The sequence below is a fragment of the Balaenoptera ricei genome, chromosome 17, assembly GCF_028023285.1.
Source record: "Balaenoptera ricei isolate mBalRic1 chromosome 17, mBalRic1.hap2, whole genome shotgun sequence".
In the NCBI taxonomy this organism is placed as follows: Eukaryota; Metazoa; Chordata; class Mammalia; order Artiodactyla; family Balaenopteridae; genus Balaenoptera; species Balaenoptera ricei.
Window position 1 is genome coordinate 63,117,122 of NC_082655.1, and position 23,136 is coordinate 63,140,257.

General features: G+C 37.9%; 1 protein-coding gene across 1 annotated transcript in view; it reads right to left on the reverse strand.

Moving 5' to 3' along the window:
* Window positions 1-21,768, reverse strand: part of HNF4G (hepatocyte nuclear factor 4 gamma) — a 131,854-nt gene extending 110,086 nt beyond the window's left edge. Inside the window, exon 1 of the mRNA XM_059901280.1 lies at window positions 21,418-21,768. The gene's annotated coding sequence lies outside the window, so the exon portion shown is untranslated. The remainder of the gene's footprint in view (window positions 1-21,417) is intronic.
* Between the last annotated feature and the right edge of the window lie 1,368 nt (window positions 21,769-23,136).

The following is a 23,136-nucleotide window of genomic DNA, read 5'->3' on the forward strand; positions in this document are numbered from 1 at the left end:
TACTGAAGCCTGCGTGCCTAGAGCCCGTGCTCCACACCAGAAGCCACTGCAATGAGAAGCCCGCCCACCACAACGAAGAGTAGCTCCCGCCCACCGCAACTAGAGAAAGCCCGCGCGCAGCAACGAAGACCCAACGCAGCCAAAAATAAATAAGTAAAATAAATAAAAATTAAAAAAAAAAAAGAGTTGCCTTCTAGAGATCCTATTTATGCAGAGGATTTCCAGTCCAACCTAACAATTTTTGCCCTACAAAGCTGGTTTTTGTTTACCAAAAAATGCTCTCTTAAATCTTAAACTTCCACGAGGAACTGCCAAATATCCCCAGGAAAGATGTCTGTTTCAGTGCTTGCTTACTTCCCTTGATTTGTGATTTCATGCTGTTCATGGACTCTGAGAATTCCCTTTACTTTCCCACCAACTCAGCTATGCAACTAAATATTTAAATATATATATTTTTCTGAAATATATATGTGTATATATATATATGTGTTCTGTCTGAAGGTCAAAAGTTACAAACTTCCAGTTATAAGATAAATAAATTACTAGGGATGTAATGTACAAAATGATTAATATAAGTGATACTGCTGTCTATTATATATAAAAGTTGTTAAAAGAGTAAACGATAAGAGTTCTCATCACAAGGAAAAAATAGTTTTTTCTTTTCCTTTTATTTTGTATCTATATGAGATGATGGATGTTCACTAAATGTTTTGTGGTCATCATTTCATGATGTATGTAAATCAAATTACTACACCTTAAACTTATACAGTGTACACCTTAAACATACAGTGTTGTATGTCAGTTATATCTCAATAAAATTGGAAAAATAAAAATAATAAAAAAATAGATTTTTAAAAATTTAAAAATTATGTATAGAAAGCATATAATCCAGAGCATAACATATAGTAGCTACTTAATTAAATGGTGACTCTGTAATTATAATTCAAAAAAAGGGAAAGAAAGAAAAATATTTCTGTCTGGCATTTTTTTAGTTTTCACCAATGATAAAATTTCTCTAGACATATAATCGACCATATTGTCAGAAATTAAAGAAAAAAATAACCATGGGATTTCCGGTTGGAAATCAGAACAATGAAATTTTATGATTCTAGCTTTCTTTCTTAAACTCATACTTTTGGTCCTGATCACCCTTTGCTCTTCAGAGGAAACAACACAGACCTACCATTCAAATCATCACACTTCTGTGAAATGTCAAGATATTCACTAATATTGGAATAAGCTTAACACTACTAGCTTCAATATTGAGAGAGGGTATTATTTTAATCATGGTGAGCAGCAAAGAACCAATAATCCTCTCCTATGTTGAATCTAGAGTCTGAGATTCCTATGGGTGACGGATGGAAATTAAAATGGAAGAGAGAAGGAGATAATAAAGACTTCCTTTATAGTCACGTATTTCTGTCTGTTGTCTAAAAAGGAGGAAGAAAAAAAATGGTCTTGTACTATACTGAAAATTCAGTTCAAAACATAATACAAACATTATAGAAACATATTAGATCAGTATATGCTCTCAGAGGTCTCAAATGCACACATTTAATATGTACAAATCTGAATCAACAACGTACAGAGTCCCTGTAGCCTATAATCGTCTTCCTATATTCTCTCTCTCAGTTAAGGGTACCACCAGCCACTCATTTAGGTAATCTAGAAACTCAGAAATCATTTTCGAAGTATCTCCTACACACTCCCCATATCCAATTCATTACCAAATCCCTTACATTTTGCCCTCAAAAATTTTCTGAAATCAATTTGTATCTTCTCATCTCCTCTACCAGCACTTTCATCCAAGCTACCATAATGTGTTACCTGACCACCAGGTCTCTTGGCTGGTCTACCCCTGTCTACCTTTGCCCCCACCCAATCAGTCATTCAGCTGCAGCCAAAGTGATATATTCAAAATGTAAATCTGTTCACATCATCTCCCTACTTAAAACATCTCAACAGCTTCTCATCTCTCTGAAGAAAGACAAAAGCCTTAATGTTATCTGCAGGATGCATGTTTTGACAGTTACATACCTCTTGAATAATATTCTTTACAATATTCATTTCTCTCTTTGCACCACCTATATCGTCCTTCTTTTCTTCGTATTCACAGTGCTCCTTCCTGTACCACAAAGCTTTTGTGTATACCAGTTTCCCTACAAGGATACTTTTACCCTTCTTCCTTCTTTTCTAAGTTACCGTTGACTCATTATTTAGATACTAGCTCAATTCTCTCTTTACCAATGAAGCCCTTTCTGCACTTCCTTGATTAGATCACATACCTCTTGCACAGTCTTTTAGCACCACATACTTCTCATTCAGTAAGCCTAAAGTAACTGCAATTATTGAATTAATGTCTACAATTACTCTAGCTGTGAGCTCCAGAATACAAGGATATTGCCTAACACACTACGGTCTCTAAGAAACAGTTTATTTTATTTTTGATTGTAAAATGTATTAGAAAAGGAAGCATGTATATAATGCATTTGTACAGGTTAAATATTAATAATAAATGAAACACTTAGAGTAACATTACTCAAGTGAAGAAAGAGAACACTGACAGCCTGTGAAAACCCGATTTGTGCCTCTCTCCAAACATATACCCACTTGCCTGGTATATACCAAATAACTAAGCATTAACATGGGACTTTGATCACTATTCCAACTCTTCCCTTTACAGAATGTAATTAATAACATTAACATTTATATATTACGTAGAAAAGTGTTTAGATTTTCTAGCTTTTGAAATCATATAAAAGGAACCATACTCAATACGTCCTTCCCTGATTTGCTTCTTTCATTCAATGTTATATTTCTGAGATTCAACCATGTTGATGGTCTACCCCTAGTTCATTCATTCTTATACAATATTCCACTGTATGAATATAAAGCAGTGTTTTATTTGTTGTACTACTGATGGACATTGACATGCTATTATGCATTACTGTACATGACTCCTCATTTACATGGGCAAGGGCTTGTCTAGAGTACCTAGGTAGGAAAAGAACTGCTGGCTTAAAGTGCTATGCAAACCTTCAGAGTTCACTTAAATTAGTAAAGTGTGAGCTATCTTATGTGCTATACTATGAATCTACTGTAATATATGTTTTATTTATTTTCTATATTTTTCTCAAAATAGCCCTGCTATTATCTAAATGGTCAACTTTTAAAAAAATTTTACTTATCTCCCTAATATATTCATTCATTCATCAAATATTTATTGAGACGCCCACTATCTGTTAGGTACTAATGATAAAATATTCTTAATTTCTTATATCCTTATTCCAACAGTGAGAGTCTGAATGCTTGCTAGACGCTCAACACCATAGCCCACTCACTGGTCTTCAGAAGGTAAGGTTCTTTCTGGTACTAAGAACCAGAGTGTGAGTATGAGTAGAGAAATACCTGCAAATAGCCAGTATGTGGTATGTTGTAAACTGTTGACAAAACTGTCCTAAAATAATTACTTTTTATTGCCTCACTTCTCATGTAATATCTTAAAACTAACTGCAAAACTTTTTTTTTTCAAAAGTAAAGCCACTGGAAAAGAACACACAGATTTAAAATGTTTAAATCTGATGTTTGTCTTATTTTAAAAATAAATCATTGCATTTCTCTCCCACCAGCTGCCACCCCATCTCGATCCCCAGGATGATCCCCAGGTCTGGAAATAGCTTCACATGATGGAGTTTGAACAAGAGACTATAATACTCCCGAGTACTAAAATAAACATTAACATAATTCGAGCAGTGTCAGGGTGTCCCATAGTACTTAGCCAATCTTTATCACTTCCCATCTACTCTTTTCTCTTTACATTCTTTTACCTTCCAATAAATAACGACTACAATAATGGAAACGTTGTCTGGCCTGCACCTCAGTGATATTATTAAGCTCCAAACCATCGTTATAATTCGGGTGTCCCAGAGAGAAGATATTTACAGCTGACACACCCTAACAAACGAAAGCTGCTTAATGACAATGCATGAAAGCCTGCTGAAGGAATTTTTTGCACTGACTTCCTGGTTCAGAGGTATAAGAGAGGATATAAAAGAATCACCAGAATCATTTCAAGAAAATTTGACCATACAATGAGCAGATGATATAATTTATAAGAATAGCTTAAGTTCTTTAAAACTTATTGTTCTCATAACCTTACTTAAATAAAAAAGTATGTTTTGAAGATCATGCGCTCACTAATACCCAATAAAGCTCAGGATTTGTGTGTGTGGGTCTCCACATGTGCTGTGCTTACCTGAAATATTCACATGAATTCTACATTAAATGAAGTGCAAGGGTACAGTTTCATTGGGTCCATTAACATACACAAATACTGACCTGTCAGTTGATGGTGTGTATTCAGTACTTACTAATGTGAAGTGATGCACAAAGTGCAATGGGGAAACATAAAGAGACAACTGAAGATGTCATTCCGTGCAGACACAAAGGCATGAGCAAAATCCAAGAAGAATAGAAGCAAAGGGTATTTATAGCCAACTTAGTAAAGATAGTTATACATAATTATATCTCAATAAAAATAGTAACAATAATAAAAGTCTAACAGTTTAGAAATTCATTTATGTGAACTAATAGTTATATAGTTTCATGTATGAAAAATTCATACAAAAAGAAAGGGAATCATTAAAGGCAAGTGGAACTTGTTAAGTTTTGCCACCAATGAAAGACAGTTTCTAGACTCAGTTCTGCTACTGCTTTCTTGAATTATTTATTCTCTCCCTTTTTGTATGATAGTATACTATTCTTACCACTCTACAATATAGAAATATTTTCCTAGTATTTTAAATAGATTTTAAACCTTAAGGAAGGTAATATATTAGATAAACATATGTATCCTCTGTGATCAGTAATTCCACTCTTGGAATATACCCCTCAGAAATGAAGGCTCAGGTCCAGCAAAAGGCATGTAAAGTACGTTTAAGGTAGCTTTATTTGTAGTAGCCCAGAAACATTTGGAAACAACCCAAATGTCCATCAAGAGTAGACTTGGTAAACTGTTGTATATTCATCCAAAGGCATATTACAGAACAACAAAAGAGAACAAGCAACTAACATACACAGGACACAGTAAAATAGGCAAATTTAATCTATGTCAGAGTAGAAGCCCAATGATATTTTTTAAAAACTGGGAAAATTCTATTTTAGGTGGCAATGGTTACATTTTACATATGTAAAAATTTGAGTGTATACTTTAAGATTGGCCACAACTCAATAAAAAATCTTTAGTTCAAAGCAAAAGCAATACAACGACACGTGTCAAAAACTAGAAAAAGGCTTACTCATTGACTTAATAAATTAACAGTAGGGAAATAAATCAATTTTTAAAAAAGCTGTGTTCATGCACATTCATTACAAAATTGCGAACAGGAAATAATTAAAATCAACCTGTACAACAGTAGGAAAATGGTCAGGTAGGTTGTGTTATTTCAAGGTAATAGCATTTTAATGAGATACTGCAAAGGTAATTCTAAGGATTACTCTATAAAAAAATTAATTCAATAATCAGTGAAAAAATCCAAACACAAATCACTCACGGTGGGTAAATATATAAACGTATGCATCCCCACAAGCACACACGTATAGGAGACTGGACAGAAGTGTGCAAAAAGATAATGACTATGCATTGAATAGTGGGTAATTTAAATTTCATTTAAAAAATTCCTCGGATGTTGCTATAATTCTGCTCTGATAATTAAGAGCAGGTAGAAGAATATTGAGAGTTTTGAGAACTAATTAATATAAAATGTTACTGAAGGACAGATCTAAGGATAAAGAAGAGGAATTATACTTCAGATAAGGTGAATGGCATAGAGGAGACACAGAGGGAAGTAAGAGTACTGAATGATGTGAAAGAGAAAAAAATTCCAGGAAAAAAATTCAAATGGATGTGTAGTTGGATATAAATTTATAGAGTAGGAGGAGAGCAAGGAAGAGAGCATCATGTCCCAAAAGAACAAAGTAAGGCAGCTGAATCTCAAAGAGAAGAGGATATAAAGCAGCAGTTAAGTGGTTCAGAATATCACCCCTGCTAACTGACTGTGTAACATCTATCTGTAAAATAAGAACAATAATAATAGAGTCATTAGGTTGTTACAAGGACTAAATGAATTAATGCAGGTAAAGCATTTAGAGCAGTGCCCGCCAATAATAAGTGCTCAGTAAGTATTAGATAATGCAACAGAAAAATTAAAGTTGTCAGAGAAAATAAAGAGGCAGGATTAATTTCACTTGATTTTTTTCTAAATTTAGCCTATAAATTCTTTTTCAAATTCATAGCTTTATCAAAGTCATATTTAGTTTGAAAATAATTTTTCTCATCACTCAGAAATTTCACAATAATTTTACCTAGTAGTCACAGATGCCTGACCACACAATTGCAGCTTTGTAGAAATTCAACATAATACAGTAGCTGTATGAGCATTTTTCTGTTCATATAAACAATGGTACTATTTCCATGGGACCCTTCAAGATAATTGTAGGATTTGGAACTTAGTGATATTAGAAAGACTAGAAAAACAATGCGGAAAATATTTGACTTTGGGTTGAGTATTCATTTGTCAGAACTATTATTGCTTCAGTAAAAGTCTATCATCTCAACCTAGACCGTAGACACCGTCCCCCACCCCTCAAAGCAAAAGAGGTAAAATATAAGAAATAGTCACCAGGAGCTTTTGCTGCCCCCTGATCTTAGTGGCGTTTTGTTAAGTGTTTCCTTTTTGAAATTTGTATTTGGTTCTCTCTTGCCTCCCCTCTCAGGCTCTTTTGCTCCTCTTTCTCCAGGTGGAATACAACATCATAATGGATGGAGAGGTGACCTCCTCCATCCACCTCCCCCAGCTCCCCCGCCGCAACACGCACACAAACAGAAACAAACAGACGAAAACAGGCTTTCCAGGGTAGGCATCACCAGGCATATGAAGAAACGACAAGTGTGGCTCCGGGCAATGGGACAAGCACTGGGAGGGGGGAACGGGGTGGAGGGAAGGTGATCTCTGCAGGTAACAGCCTCCACCAGCTGCAGCACCTGGAAATGCAGATTCTCAGCCCTGCCCCAGACGTGCTGAGCCTAGATCTCTGGGAGTGCGACCCATTCCTCTGCAAGACCACTGGCTCTCAGGTGAATCTGATGCCTGCTCCACTGGGAGAAGCCCTTGCATGTGCCAATTCCATGTAAACTGCCTCACGGCTGAATCTTACACACAGCAGGACGTCTAGCAGCCTCACCAGCTCTGCAGTGTAAACTGAGCTCCGTCAACTGTACGTCTCTTCAAACATAATGATGAGAGAAATGATAGGTTTTGTGTTTTCAGAAAGGTGAGAGAATACTTTTCTCACAAATTTATTAAAAAGTCCTTGAAAACAGAAAGCGGATGTATCTACTCTAAAAAAAAAAAAAAAATTCAAAGTTAAATTGTCCCAAAATTCAATTAAAAAAATCCTTCCAGATGATGAAAGAGGGGTATGGATGAAATTGCTGTTGAATAACCTTTAAATGTGCACTGACCATCAAGGTACCACGTGGCCATTGAACACTTAACTTTGACTAGTAAGAACTGAGTCGTGCTATTAAACTGAAAGAATGCACCAGAGGTCAAAGGCTTACTATGAAAAACAATGTAAACTATCTCTAATAACGTGTATGTTTATACTGATTATATGTTGAAATGATTATACTTTGGATACACTGGGTTAAATAAAAGAGATTATTAAAATTACTCTCCCTTATTTCTATTTACTTGTAATGTGGCGATGCAAAACTTTTAAAAGTACATACGGGGCTGCATTATATTTCTATGGCACAGTGCTGCTTTAGAGTTCTAAACTAGCAGTTAGTAATAATTCTATCTTAATCCAAACAAAAAAAAAATCATGTCATGAAATATGTTTTCAAGTTATATGTAGAATAAAGAATGTCAGACTTTTTTTTTTAACCTTATTAAATATTTAGTATCCTGATTTCCTTTCTTCTCTTGCTCTCCTAGCCTTCTGTTTTATCCTTTTTTGCAACGTCCACCCAGGCTTCTGCTGCTAAGACCTCCCAGCCAGCTGAACTGATTTGATTATCTCCAATCAACAATAAATGTGGAAGAAGGCATATTTACAAATCAGAGGAAACTCTGAGAAACCTCTCTGTGGAGGTGACATTTAAACTGAAAAGTATAGGATGAAGATACTCATGTGATGTTTATGTATGGGAGGTGGGGGTGAGTTTGGAAGGAGTAAAGGGCAAAGGACAAAGGCCCTGAGATGAAAAATAATTTGGCTTTTTTTTGAGAACTGAGAAAACCTGGATGTGGCTAGAACCCAAGGAGTAAGGGAGAGTTGCAAGTGGTTAAGAGTGAGAGAGACGGGGGAGCCCAGAACCTCAAATGACTCAGAGGCCACAATGAAGAGCCCGGACATTATTCTTGGTACAATGGAAAACCAATTGGATGGGTTGAAGCAGGGGGATGACGTGTTCTCATTCGTATTTTAAGAAGGTCACCCTTGAAGGGAATAATACGGAAGCTGAGAGCAGTGAGTGGACCACTGCAGTTGTCAGGTACGCAGTGACTGTGGCTTGGATGACGTAGCTGCAGTAGAGGTGAAATAAGCAAGGCTCATTTGGAGGTAGTATTGGCAGATCTCTAATTCACTGACAAATTAGGTCGAGTGTGTAAGGAAAAGACAGAAATTAAGGATAACTCCTGGCTTCTGGTTTAAGTAAAAAATTAAAAGGGTTTTCTTTTAAAATATCTATTTCCAATATCATAAGAGGAGATTATAAATCATGAAGAAAAGAGAGGCTATGTCCATTTATTAAGCCACTGCCAAATACCAGAAAATGGTGCTGGGTGGTGTCTTATATATGTTGTCCAATTTAAGATTCTCAGGGACCCTATGATAGTAGGTGTATTATCTCAGATTAGAAATGGGCAAAATAAAGCACAAAAAGTTAAATAACTTGTCAAGTGTCATTCAGTAGCTCAGTCTACTATCTAACTCCCTCTGACTGAAGTGCTTTATACACATCATACCATACCAGGACTGATAATTTTCTCTAAATCAATGAGCTGACTATTCCTAAGATATTTATTGCAAGATGGCTAAAGACATACTACTGATACAATTAATCTTTCACAATTTTAAAACAGACTAACAGTAGTGAACACACTGTTCCAAACGCCCATGATTTGCAATTATACTGTCAGTGAAATTAAAGTTTTGCGAGAGTGAATCATGGAGATTTTACTGAAATCTGAGTTGTTAGGATTCTACCTGAGAAACTCTGAAACAACCTGTTTAACGCATAACTTCAAATGCAGAAACTGCCCTTTGAACCTGAAAGGCTGTATGTGTTTATCTCTCTCAACCAGGGAAGAGGGGATTGGGCCATAGAGAGCGTCCCTCAGAATTGCTTTGACATTTCGGCACTTTTGCTATCAGCATGAATGGTGCTGTGCTGTATGTCTCCTTCCCATTAACACAAGAGATATACAGTTTAACAGTCTCTGAATTATTGTATATATTTCTGTATAATTTCTACACTTCTTACTGAAACTCAACGCTTATAAATTAAGGTGATGTATAAATGCCTATACAATGCCCTGGACACAGTAGAGAAGCCTGAAAGAAAGATATCTTTTAAATGTTTTTCCAAAATTGCAAACACATTATCTGCCCTGCTTTGGAATTCAGCTTAATTTGGCATTGTTCTTTGACTTCTGTAGTCTCAGTGACACAAACATGCATACCCAGGGGACTTCCCTCTACTGTTACTTAACCAAAACAGTGCACCATTATTCAGAGGTCAAGATGGGGAAATAGGATGAACCTATGAAACAGATAGTAGGTTTCTAAGATCAGACATATCTCTAGATTATTCACAGAAGATTTTTATTTCTATATATTATTCACTGAATCTAGATATTATCTCAAGCCATACCAATTTTTGCCATTTGTCCTGGCCAGAGGGACTGATCAAAAGGGAGGAAACATTAAGGGGACAATGGCAGAGTATGGATGGAGGTAAGTGTGAAGAGAGAGAGGAAGCCTTTCTAGAGATCAACATGAATGATTTGGGTTTTGGACTCAGTTAACTGATTTAATTTAGAGTCTAAAACAAAAAATATTCATGAGCCATAAGGAAGACTTGAATATCTAAGGCTGTAATAAGACTAAATACTTTATGTTACCCTGCTGTTGTGAACTGAATTGTATCTCCCCAACCCCCAAACTTTATATGTTTAAGTCCCAAATCCCAGTACCTCAGAATATAACTGTATTTGGAGATAGAGCTTTAAAGATGAATTAAGATAAAATGAGTTCCTATGGGTGAGTCCTCCATTAATCCAATACGACTGGTGTCCTTATAAGAAGAGAAGATTAGGATACAGACATTCACGAAGGGAAGACCGTGTGAAGACACAGTGAGAAGATGGCCATCTACAAGTCAAGGAGAGAGGCATCAGAAGCAACCAAACCTGCCAACACCTTGATCTTGGACTTCTAGGCTCCAGAACGGTGAGAAAATAAATTTCTGTTGTTTAAGACACCCAATCTGTGGGTTTCTTTTTTTCCTTATTTATTTATTTGGTTGTTTTATTTTTAATTTTTAAATTTTAAATTTAAAAAAATTTTTTTAACATCTTTATTGGAGTATAATTGCTTTACAATGGTGTGTTAGTTTCTGCTTTATAACAAAGTGAATCAGCTATACATATACATATATCCTCATATCTCCTCCCTCTTGCGTCTCCCTCCCACCCTCCCTATCCCACCCCTCTAGGTGGTCACAAAGCACCGAGCTGATCTCCCTGTGCTATGCAGCTGCTTCCCACTAGCTATCTAGTTTACATTTGGTAGTATATATAAGTCTATGCCACTCTCTCACTTCGTCCCAGCTTACAATCTGTGGTTTTTGTTATGGCAGTCCCAGCAAACTAAAACACCTACCTAAAGAAATATTTTATTTACTTTTTTTCTTCCAATAGAAAAAAAAAACGTATGTTTGAGGTAAGTTCTCTGGGCTTTCCCAATATCTGGAATACACTATATCAAAAAGAGGAACTATGGAATCTCTTCAGTGCATATATTTTTATAGAAATGGATTTATATAATACCAGCTTTAATTAATTTCCCACATTTTGCTCCCATTTTCCTCTGTTTTTGAAATTAGCTTCACTAGCTTTGATAGTTACTTCTCTTTTGCTTTTTATTTATTTTGTTTAAAATTGATAAACTGTTCAAGGAATAATACTTAACTATAAGACATTTATGACAGATAATGGAAAATATAGCATATTATTATTAAGATTGATTAAGCTCTTTTACTTAGCTCAATTAAACTTGGAATGAAGCATCTCATACATTTAGAATCTAAATACAAATGTGTATGTACGTGTGTATATACTAGTATATATTATTTATGTATATTATTTGTGGGCAAATAATATATATATATATACACACAGACACACATATAAGAATACATATATATATATGTGTATCCTGGAATAAGTGGTTTGTATGTTATAACACCATAAACCAATCTGAAAGAGAATTATTTTTTGTATTTATATCTCTAACTAGTTTGCTAAACTCTAAGGATTCTATTTATTCTTTACATCACTTAAGCCACTACATGTCTTGCACATAATACTCAAAAACTCTTGCCTAATTGAATTATAACCCTTTTTAACCAATAATGCATTTTTATGATAGCTACTCATTTCTAATATACAAGTTATCAGTTCAATTTCACAAAATGAAATGTCAGGTTTTGAATTCACTTGTAAGACAAAATATGTGCTTTACATAGGAAAAAAACCACAATGCTGTTAACAATTGTTTTAGGTTTAAATAAAAGAACTACACGCTAGGCACGTATATTGTTTGTTCTCCTTTACAATTTAAGAGTTTAAGGCAGTTTGAGAATATATATCAAAAATACTCTCTACTTAGATGACAATTACTTTGCAAGTATTAACTTTCTGGGAATCCATGTATAAATAGAAGAAAAATATGACTATTAAAATTCATAAGTCACTTGGTAATGGAAAGTAGTTCAGTATACATGACATATGCTAGGTATACATATACTTACATTTCCTGTTTAATGTATTCATAATAAGGATAATTTCAGGTAGTAGGAATCTTTGTCCAGAAAGAAGCTGATCAACTAAACCAAGAAAGGAAAATCATCTTTTAAAACACTCTAGACTTTTTAAAAATTGTAAGCCTTGCTTCCCAAGATGTTTCATTATTAAATAATTACTAATTGAGAAACTTTTCAACTAGTACTTATTCATGACTCCTGAAGAGAAGATAGTAATGTACGCACATTTATAATTAACTGAATATTCAAAATGCTTCAATTCTTTCACCAGGAAAAGAACCCATGGGAGTTAAGGATGGATGAAATTTACAAAAAAGGAGCAAATGAGGAAATTTCAAAAACTGCAAGTGAGAAAAAAAAAAAAAGAAAGACTTAATTCCTAAATTGTGAGCCTGTTTAGCATGTAACTTTTTTCACGTCTACGAAGTTGACCTGAGGTAAGAATAGAGTAGTGCATGTCAATGACAGAGAGAAAGAGGGCAGGGTACTGAGCAGAACAATGGAAACAGAATATATGGAACCAAAGGATTACATTTGAAAACTTCTCATTATCTTTGAACTTCCCGTGAGAAACTAAAAAGTTAAAATTAAAAAAATAAAGAACTTGATTATACCGGTTTTTTTCCCTTAGCAAATTAACTAACAAATACATAGAACACATGCAATACTTTATTCATCTAGAATCAAGACAACTGAAAGAAAGTTCACAGAGTCCAGAAAATCCTCTGAGATTTTGGAATTTTTGTTAAACATTCTACGTTAACTGTGAATGATCATTTTCAAAGTACTACAACTATACTCCCCAACCTTTATCAGGGTCTCCTGTACATCTACCAGAGTTCAGCAGGACACTGTCCCCTGCCCAACTGGGTAAGTGCTCTTCTGCCCCTGCAGACCAACCCAGCTGTCACTCTTTCTCACACAAATTTACACACACACACACTAGCCAAAAAGACATTTGCTCAAAACCCCAAAACCTATACTTAATATTGTGTACACTAATCTCCAAGTCTCAGTGTCTTCCCATGTTTGTCACAGGACTTAAATAATGTAGAGGGAAACACTGTAAATTGTGCATATGAAAGAATTCTATAAACTGTGAAACTCAATTATTAGTATCAATGTTGTTATTGTATAAATATTTATTAATGTTAGTGCTCACACGCACACAAAAAGTCTAAACTCCATAGCATGACCTCAAAAATTCTCTACTTTCAGGCTTCTTGTTTTTGTGAACTCACTTTCCACCACCTTTTCCTATTTTACCACACACTGGAGCCTCATGAAACCACAAAAGCAACCTTTTTATTTGCACATGCTATTCCTATTTATGACTAGAATATCCTTTAGTCTCTTCTTCTCTCAGTCAAATCCTACCTCTTGTACAATAGACTAAATTCATATAGGGAGATAATGTTTTAAAATCCTGTATCTGATAAAGGACTTGTAGCTATAATATACATAGAACACTTACAACTTGATAATACGAAGACAAACAACTTAATTTTTAAAAGATAGGTGGGGGGAATTCCTGGCGGTCCAGTGTTTGGGACTCCATGCTTTCACTGCCAAAGGCCTGGGTTCGATCCCTGGTCAGGAAACTAAGATTCCACAATCTGTGCAGCATGGTCAAATAAATAAACAAATAAATAAAATAAAATAGAAAGAAGGGTGGGACAGGGGGTGCAGATGCATAGGTTTTGAACCACCAAAGAAAATACATGAATGGTACATAAGCTCATGAAAAGATGCTCAGCATCACTAGTCATCTGGGAAATGCAAATAAAAACCACAATGTAATCTCATCATCCACCTTTTAGAATGTCTAAAATTAAGACTGACCATACCAAGTGTTGGTAAGGACGTGAAGAGACTGCAACTCAAACACTACTGGTGGAAACATAAAACGGTACAACTACTTCGGAAACCTGTTTCTTCCATAAGATCTAGCTTTTGTACTGTTAGGAAACTATATAAAACAAATGAAAGCATATATCCTCACAAAGTCTTTGTACAAGAAGGTTCAGATTAGCTTTATTTGTAAGAGCAAAAACTAGAAACAGTGTAAATGTTCGTCAACAGGTGAATGAATAAACAAATTGTGGCATATCCATACAATGTTTTAGCATTCAGTTAAAAGAAAATTTTTTTACGAATGAACAATTGGTTGATGCAATAATATGTATGAATCTCAAAATAATTATGCTGAGTGAAAGAAGCCAGACGCAAAAGAATACTCCATGATTCCATGGATAAGAAATTCTAGAAAATGAAAACTAATTTGCAAAGGCAGAAAGTAGAGCAGTGGTTGCTTCAGGACAGAGGACAGGGAGGAAAAGGAGGGAGGGTTTCCAAAGGAGCTTGAAGAAACCTTTGGGGGCGTTGGCTACATTCACTATCTTTATTATGGTGGTTGTTTCACGGGTATGTACATATGTCAAAACTTTTTAAATTATGCACTTTAAATATGTGCAGTTTATTGTATGTCAATTGTACCTCATAAGTCTGTTTTTTTCAAGAGGAATAAGCTACTGATAAGCACAACAAGATGGATGAATCTGATGGATGAATCTCAAAATTATTATGTGAAATGAAAAAAGCAGGACACAAAAAGCTACATACTATATGATTCTATTTATATATTATTCTGGAAAAGGCAATCCTAGGGACAGAAATCACACTGGTGGTTGCTGGGGAGAGGTGGAAGGGGCTGACTGCAAAAGGGCACAAGGGAATTAGGCGGAGGGTTGTGCAGAAAGGTTCTATATCCTCATCGTGGTTGGTAGTGATTACACAACGGCATACATTTGTCAAAATTCATTGAAGTGTATGGTTAAAAAGGATGGATTTTACTGAATGCAAATTGTATCTCAATATACTTATCTCAATGTAATTATATCTCAATATCAATATATTATATCCCTCTTGACTTAAAAATAAAGAATTCACATGTCATCTCTTACGTAACCTACTCCAGGAAAAGTTAGTGGGCTTTCTGTTGGGTTTCTACAATCCTTCTCCAGTACTCAACGTATGCCCTTATCATAGTGAGTAATAATTCTTTAATGCATATCCCTAACCAGACATGAAAATCTTAGGAGAGAATTGTTTCCAGTCATTGCTTAATCCCCAATATAGAATGCAGTGCTTGAAAATTAGCTTCTCAACAAATGTTTTAATTCTATTATTGGCATTTCACCTTCCTTTTCCATTACAGATACTCATTCATTCAGTGAACACATGCTCATTAAGCCTCAACTAAATGCCCAACTAAAGAATGAGCAAGAATAATAATACATTTCTTACCCTCAGAAGCCTAACACTCAAGCCGAAGAGCATCATCATCAAACGTGCAACCACTGTGTGTGATGAAGTTGGTAAGTATCATGATAGGGAAAGAACAAGATACAATTAAATTGGTATATTGGGTCAGGAGGTCCGGAAAGGTGGTATTTGAGCAAAGACCTGCAAGATAAGTGGAAGCTCGCTAGAATAGAGGGGAGAAATGATGGTGACACTGGCAGAGAGTTTTCCAAACAGTAGAAACAGCACTTTTGAAGGTGCAGAGCATGGTGCATTTGAGGAACTGGAAGAGATTTATTCCAGCTAAAGACTAAAGTAAGGGATGTCAAGAAAAGAGAGATGAAGCTTGGAGTGGAAATCATAGACCAAGTCACATGGGGTCTAGTGATGTGAATACACTTGGAGTTGATGATAAGGGCATCAAGAAGTGAACGAATGGTTTTAAATGGAAGAAAAAAATAATGATCAGATTTGTCTTCTCTGTAGCACTCTGTTATCATGGGAACTGATTGGGGTTAAGACTAACCAGGAAGGGAGAACAGTTGTTTGTTGCAAAAATTCAGATTAAAAATAGTAATTACTTTGCTGAAAATTAGCCCAAACTAGAGAAACAATCCTCTTCCTAAGTACTTGACAATGTGGCTCAAATGGCCAAATGAGGTTTACTTTTGCCATACAAACTAAGCTTTAAAACGTGTACAACTTTTAGGATTATAATAGTTGAAAAACTATAAATCTATAATGACCAGGATCAAATCAAAGCTTCCTGTACAATCCTAAAGATTTAAGGTCAGCTTCAATCCCTCACATTCCCTCATCTTCCTTATTCTACAGTTCTTAAATCCAGTTTAAAGAATTTCAAAACGTCTCTAGATTCTACGCTATCCTCTTCACATCTCCATTGGACAATTGGGAAAGCTTCCTACTATTCCCCTGTCTTTTGTCTGTCCCTCTTTGATCCATCCTCAAAAAAGTTGCCAATCAATTTAAAAAAAAAAAGAAGAAGAAGAAAAAGAAAACTTTCATAACCCAACCTGCTTACAGACTTTTGATGGCTCCCTGTTGCCTAGAGGACATTGCTCAAACCTTTGTCACCCACATTCAAGACTGTCAGAATCTGGCCCGGTGTTCCTTCCCAATTCATCTCTTGCCATTCCACTTATTTCAAATGTCATCTCCTCCACCCCAAACAAATTTCTCATTCTTCTCTATTCAGCAAGTTCTAATCAGAAAAATCATTAACTACTCCATGAAATCTTTCCAGGCCACTCAAGCTAAATGTATCTTTTGTGCTTCTATTTTCCATTGTATTTCTACCTACTGTATTAATGCAATAGTTATCACCCTATGTTATAGACGGTTATATCTGTTTGTCTTCCAGGTAGATTATTTGTGTTTGAGGGTGGGGACACTGCTTTATTTATACCTGTATTCTGGGCATCTGATACAGTGCATATAATTACACTCCCTCTAAATTAATATATAGACTTTATTTGCAAACTCTAGCCATGATGTCTGAAATGACAAAATGCAAAAGAAAAAAAAAAAAAATACTGGGACAGATTCCACAATCTTCAGTAAGCCAGGAGCACAAGCAAAGTACAATACAGTATGCAAGCCTAGAGGAACAGTACTCAAAGATTCAAAATATTAAAAAATACTAAATTACCAGGCCCAGATGATGCTATCAACAGATTCAGCAGATACTTTTAAATGAGATGGGGACAGGGGACACACTATCTAGATGTCTATGTCAACTTTTTGCTATCATATATAAATGTGATTCTTCCATATTTGAACTATAGTGCAGAGAAAGGGTCAAACATTCAATAAATAAAATGCTTGGCTTAAAGAATACAAGAATTAATCCACATATACTTTAAGGGTAAAGACTCATTCTCATTTTAAAACTTTTTAAACTGAGGCACAAAAATGTTAAGTAACACACAGGGATGCCCAGCTGGCAGAGGGCAGAACTGAGATTTGCACTCAGGTTTTGATGATTCCTAAGCCCCTGTTCTAAGCACTGAACTATACTCAAGGCGATCCTTGTCTACACTGCTCAGCTAAATGCTCCATGAAGTCAGGGACTATGTCTCTCTTCTTCATCACTGATCTCCGAGGCCTATTAGAGGGCTTGGCCAGGTCTCTAGGGGTCCATAAACTCTTGAAGTCTTATGCAATTTGTTTGTGTACATAAGTAGAATTTCTCTAGAGAGAGGATCAATAAAAAATGGGTGACACTTATTAACAACAATCAAGCAGTGTTGTAGATGAATTATCTCATTCTATCACAACGACAACAGCTACACAAGATACATGGTGGGTACTCAGTATATGCCAGGCATTGTTCTAAATGTTTTCATGCATTAACATATATGATCATCATACCAATTCTACGAGATAGATGTTATAATCACATACACTTCAAAAATGAGGAAATTGGGCCTCAGTGAGGTTAACTTGGCCAAGTGCCTTAGCTTTTGCTCCCCTTATAGTAAATAGCTGGGTGGGAATATAAACGTCCCTATGTGACAACAAAGCAGTCCTTCTTGGCTTATAGCCCATGAGATAGTCATCTTCAAAGACCGTCATGTCCCCCAAAATATTAAGAGAATTACAAAAAAAGAAAATAAATAAATTCCCCATGCATTTTCCAGAAAGTCATCTTGATAAAACCAAAGGTTTTCACGGCAACACAACATCAGGAGCTATGAGCTAATTCTCCCATATAGAGAGCATTCTGTCTCCTCATGTATTAAATACAAGGTAGGAAGTATATGTAGTAGGGGAGATTTTTTCCTTTAAGGGTTAACTATGATGAATGGGCGAGATAGTATTGAGTTCCAAAGGTACTTATATAAGCATGCAAATATGTATACATGGAGCTCCTGGTACATCAGGAGCAGGGCTGCTGCTAGCTCTTACAGACATTTTGTGACCTAGAAAAGTGCCTTCCCCCAGGAATACTCAGTCAAGAACAAGGGGACATGGCATGGACTGTGGAGTCCGACCCAGGTACCATTCCTCGCATCCCCCTCAGCTGGGCAGCCCTGGGCAGTGAACAACCAAGGACTTCTTGAAGATGCCATGGTTACTCTCTAGAGCCTAGAGCCACAGTGCCTGGATTTGAATCCCCAGTTTTATCCCCTGCAGATGTGAGACCTTAGTCAAGTTTTAAAATTTCTCTCTGCCTCATTTTTCCCATCTGAAAATGGGGAGAATATTAGTATAAGCTGCATAGATTTGTTTAAAGAATCTAAGAGAAAAAAATGCATATAAATAGCTTAGAACAATACGAAACACATATTAAGGATTCAGTAAGTTTCAGCTAAAATATGTATATTATTAATATTCATAAATAGCTCTCTCAACTGTAGGAGTAAGGCATATTTGAAGCATTCCATGTGTCTATGTATGAGCTGATTAATACCAAGAGGTGAAAGTTCCTATGGGGAGGGTGGAGAGAAGTGATTCTACAAGGATGTATCATTGTACCCTCAGCTGTTTTGTTTGCCTCTACAGCTTCCTAAGGACCCCAAATTATGATACGTCATTTAAAACTGTGATTTTATTCCCAAGGATGTGAAGTCAAGAGCCACAAAATCACAACAGCAACCACTAGGCACACCGGAGTCACATGTTTGCAACATAGAAATTCTCACTCAGCACGTATCAGTATCTCCAGCCATTCAGTAAATGGATAGATGGTAACTAATACAGTGGCATCTTTTACAAGCTCAAAATAAGGCCGCATTTTAAAATGCATTTAACTTGTTTTCCACTTTATTACTATATTTTCAAAGCAAAATTCTCAAGCTCTCGAAGTAGGATGTTACAGGACTGGCTTATATAATTTCCAAATATCCAACTCCCACAATGAGAAATCCATTTTTCAACAACCAGATTGGCAACATTTTAAACAGATCATTATTATCCAGTGTTGGCAAGAGTATGGTAAATACACTGTGGGTACTTCGGAAGGCTCTTTGCAATATCCATCGAATTTAAAGTGAATGTCCCCCTGGAACTAGCAATTCTCTTCTCAGAATAAATCTTCTGCAGTACCCTTGCAGAGCTAATGTACACAGATATCCACTGCATCACTGTTTGTAATAGTAAGAAATTGGAAAATCCAAGTGAATATTCTGGGGGATATTGGCTGGCTGGTTACATTGGGTAAATACATTTAAAACAGAATCTTCATATACGGACAGAGACATATTTGAGAAATATTAAATTAAAAATAAATTTCAGAACACTGGTATATGAACCATTATCCATTTTTTTTGAAATAATGAAAGAAAAATTCCTGTGGTTATACCCATGAAAGCACACAACTCCAACCATCAATGGTAGTTACACATATGGAGTGGAATAGGAAAGGGGGTTCACTTTATACTTTACTATAATTTTCATGTTGTTTTATAAGCAAGTAGTACTTTTAGAATTCATAAAAATAACGAGAATTTTCAAAAGAAACGGGGAACTCAAATAAAGTTATTATTTGCATGCAGGTATTAAAAATAAATCTTAGCAATCCCCAAAATTAATTTCCGCTGTCCCATATGCTTGTAATCACAACTGCAGAATAAAATGCTTATGAGATCTTAAGAGACACACTCTCGTTAAAAAGTTGTACTACCTTCATAAAGCATGTTGAGAAACATTCCCTATTTGTAGGCCTATAAATGGAGCTTAGGAGGAATGGGAAGAAGAGAACAAACAGCTCTCAACCTCCATTCCACTTTGAAAAGTGAAAAATAAGTAGTTTACCACCACTGGCCGCCTTGCTTTCCTCCACCTCCTCCCCCAGTTGGTACCAGAGAGAAGCCCAACCCTGCTAGGTCACTGACTTCAAACTCACAATAAATAGATCACGTGACCTGACTGATAGTAGAGTGCACAAAAGATGAAAACAGGGGGAAGTGTGGGGATAACAAGGTTATTAAGAAAAAAGTGGTGAGAGCTGGAAGGGAAGAATATTGTAACGATGACGAGAGAGAAGATACATGTAAAAAGAACGGAAAGGAGGGAGAAAGTAACAAAACAAAAGCAGGAAATGTTACTCTTCGTGAGGTGTTTAGCTTTCAGGACATCCCAGTAAGTGTACAGCCTCTGTAGTCTGCATTCTCTAGCCCTTGCCCTCAAATGAAAGCTGACTGAAGACTGTTTGATTGTTGGAGAGGGGTCCTTTGACTCTGTTTTGAGCAAGTCTTAGAAGCACAGCACATCAGGTATGAAGCCCATTATATTCAATTCAAAGATCTTATCACGTGCTGGGTTAATCCCGTTAGACAGGGAGTGATTATTGCTTAACTGGCACATTGTTTAAACAAGCTTCCGAAGGACAGTTCTTCCCAAAGGAAGCCAAAGTGACTTAAATGGAATTATATATACTTATGTCCATGTAAGTATAGACAGGCAGACGTACACGTATATATTTCACAAAATCCCCCCAGCAGCAGCATCGGAAGGTGCCCACTCTCCAAATGCGTCTAAGGGAGAAGAGGCATACACTGAGACTGGAGCAAAGGCCTTGGGGTGATGCTTCAGGACCAAGCACCTCCCTACAAACCTCCGCGGTCCATAGATATCCCAAAGCCCTAGCCTGGCCCCAGGCCACACACAAGAAAAGAAACTCCACCGAAGCCCCCAGAGACCTGGCAACCACGTGACCCGCCGACAGACACCCAAACTTTCTCTGCCAAACAAATGCAACTTTTATTTTACTTTTCCTGGGTGAACGGCTTGCGCCGGCCTCCCGCTGCCTCTCCTCCGGCCCTTTCTTCCTCCCTCCACCTCCGGCCGTGGGAGGCCTCGGGGTATCTCCTTTCCAGCTCGTCCGGCCTAGGGGTCCTAAGGCTCAGCCCCTCCCGGGGCGGGCGTCCCTCCTTCAGCCGCCTGAGGGGAACCAAGCCTCCTCCTGCCCAACACCGGCCGGGGACGGCGGACTCCGGCTCAGCCCCGGGTCGGGGGGCTCGGGCCGAGAAACTCACCTGCGCGGAGCCGCTCCCGGAGCTCCTGCGTCGCAGTCAGCGGCTCGGCAGCCGCCGCATCTCCCGGCGGCAGGTTCCCCCCACCCGGCCCAGCAGCGGGGTTCTGTGCAGCACTTTTCCCAGCCTGGGAAGTAGGTTGAAAGCGCGGAGGTGGGAGGTAGGGGTGGGCGGGGTGATCTGGGAGAAGAGGCTTAAGGATTTGGTGGTTGTTTGTTTGTTTGTTTGTTTTTTCCCGATCTCTAGCAAAGACTCTAGACCATATGCTGGGAGAATATTCGCTTTGCTCAATGGCGACAAAGCAGCGGCCTGACTCTCACAGTCCGGTCGATTTACTAAACAAACTGAAACGTGGGTGGGGATGTTAAACAGTAACCAGCAGTCTCAATGAAAACTGAAAGCAGCGAGGGCCGCCACCGCCTCGGCGCGCTCATTTCCCTGTTCCCAAGGCCCCAGGGCGACCGGCGGGCGCGCCAGCAAGTCCCAGAGCCCAGGCTGCGTGGACCGTAGCGGCTTTCCGGGGCCTCCCGGAGGCCGCCAGGCGGGAACTGCCACACGCCGCATGCCTAAATTTCCACCATCAGGGCGAGGCGCCGGGCGGCTTGACCCTTCGAGCCGGCTTCCTTCGCGCGCGCGCGCGCGCCTCCCGCACCTGGAGGACCCCCAGCCAGCTTCCGCGCCCGCGGCCTGAGGCCAAACGCGGCCCCCGCGACGCGGGCGCCGTCCTCCTCCCCGCCCCGGCTCACGCCTCGCCTAGGGCGGTGTCAGCCCTCGGCCAGTGCGTTTGGAAAAGCGGCAGCGCGGAGAAGCCTTCTGACCCGAGAATGCAGATATAATTCCGAGCCAATGAGGTCCAGAAAAGAGCCGGAAGTATTATTAAAGGGAATTAAATAGGTTCCTAGGGACAGCACTGCGGCCACACCACTAGGGGAAGCCGCAACCATTTCATTAAACCGCACCTTGGGCCGCTGGGGTTAACTTCTGCCCTGAGCCTTGTGACCACCTTGCGCTGCTAGAGTTCCGGGAAGTAGAGGGAGACCAGTTTTCCATTCCCAGCCAACCCAGCCACCTGTGGCTTCAGTCAGTACCTCTTTACATATGTATCTGATGGAAAGCTTCCTTTCTCCCTCCCATACCCTGGGAGCCGTCACAAACTTTAGACTTTGAGAAATGATGCTCAGACCCATCTGAGATGCGCTGGTCATCTGGATCAGGCTTTTGTTAGCCAAGCAATATAGCCAGAAGCTGTGGCTTTTAAAAACATCTCAACAGTTTAACTTCGTGGTTTCAGGAATGAATGACTTCTGGTCAAACAAGTAATTATCCTCATGAGATAAATAGTTGCTTAATCCGTAAGGTTTTTCTTTTCCGACCGGGGGGGGGGGGGTGGCGGTTATTTTAAGACTGTAATAAAAATGCCAGGGAGATCAAAGGGCTGAGTATTTTTTCTTTTTCTTTTTAGATAGGGTTTACTAAACTTTCTCAGTTTCCTCCTTCTGAATCTCTTGCTGAAAGGCTGTCTTAAAAACAAGTAGTTGGTTGTTTTAGAAATCAGAACAAAAGGGAGAGGTCAGATACTATTTTCTTTAAATCGACCTTCTTGAGCAAAACACATTCTTTGGGTCCTCATTGCCCACGTGGTCTGCAAACCATGTCACGAAAGCGGCCTCTGTCCACGTCAGCTCCAGGAAACCCTCCACAGACAGCTGAGGCAGAAGAGTA